At 28.3% G+C, this 1,302-nt stretch overlaps 1 non-coding gene across 1 annotated transcript; it reads left to right on the top strand.

Annotated features, from left to right (window-relative positions):
- The first annotated feature begins 619 nt into the window (after positions 1 to 619).
- Positions 620 to 726, top strand: LOC142332648 (U6 spliceosomal RNA). The gene has a single exon (XR_012758362.1). It is a non-coding gene; the product is annotated as a U6 spliceosomal RNA (small nuclear RNA).
- Positions 727 to 1,302: the final 576 nt, after the last annotated feature.

Genomic DNA, 1,302 nt, shown 5'->3' with positions numbered 1-1,302 from the left:
TAAAATTTTTTATCTTCATTTAGGTTAACGTTTGCCTGAGTGATGTATAATAGAAAGTTTATTTTTGTTAAATTTAATTTAGTGAAATTTTTGAATTTATAGCTTTCCACACTTTTATCAGTTTTAAGTTTATTATATTCTTTGCTGATTATAAAAAGTAATTATTATAAGAACTTGGAATTTAAAGATAAAAATACAGTCGAAAGAATTAATTGTGATCAAAAAGTAACGGTCAGAATGTACATTAGTAGGAATTGAAAAGTTATTCCGTTCCGTTTCGTTTCCGATCGTACATAGTTTACAAAGCTGTAGCGTTGCTGTTTGTATAGTGCTGCTATCTAGGAAACGTAATAATAACTAACATTAATGTCGCTACCATTGAGTTTTAACGAGAGGTTTTTAGATTTATTTAAAATTTTATTAAATCTCGTTTAAATTTATTAACTTTTGTTATTACAGAATAAGTTTCCGTATTTTTGCCTAACGTTTTCAATGTATTTTATATATTTTTTATTGGTAGTTATTGTAGATATTGGTACAAATATTAACTTCAAAGTCACAAGTTACTTTATCATTCAAAACTTGTAGCATATATAGGAGAAACTTTCGTGCCAGTATTGTACTTGCTTCGGCAGTACATATACTAAAATTGGAACGATACAGAGAAGATTAGCATGGCCCCTGCGCAAGGATGACACGCAAAATCGTGAAGCGTTCCACATTTTTTGATTTCTCTGTCTATTATAATTGTGTATTTTTTAAAAGAATATTTTATTTTTTTTACGATGATTCCTTCTTTTTCCTTAAAGTATTACATCTTTTTTACTAACCTACTTTTTTATTATCGTAAATAATAAACGTAATATATGATTTTTTTTATGTTTAAAACAAAAAATGGAGTAGTTTTTTTAATATAATTAAGTTTAATTTTATAATTTAATAATTCTGAAAATAGAGAGGAGAATTGTCAGAACGTGTATCAATAAAAAACACCCAAAAAGAAGGTGTGCCAAACACCTCATTTGGCACAATTTGGATTGTGCCATCGAGAAATAGAGCCTGTTTCTGATACTATGCAGAAAAAAAGAATCTCTTTCTTTGGTCATCTCATAAGGACACTGGAAACAAGACCGTCAAGAAATATCATTGAAAAGCTCTGGTTCCAAAAACTAGAAGTAGGATGGATCAAAGAAATTAGAGAAGATATGAAAGAATTGGGAATTTCCCTGACTGACCTACAGAATAAAACTGGAAAAATTACAAAGCTAAAAGACAAAAGCATTAGATTTAAACAAAAGACAG

Source organism: Lycorma delicatula, chromosome 11, assembly GCF_047948215.1.
Source record: "Lycorma delicatula isolate Av1 chromosome 11, ASM4794821v1, whole genome shotgun sequence".
NCBI classification, from domain to species: Eukaryota; Metazoa; Arthropoda; class Insecta; order Hemiptera; family Fulgoridae; genus Lycorma; species Lycorma delicatula.
The sequence above is the reverse complement of the archived record's forward strand: the minus strand, read 5'-3'. Positions and strand labels throughout refer to the sequence as shown.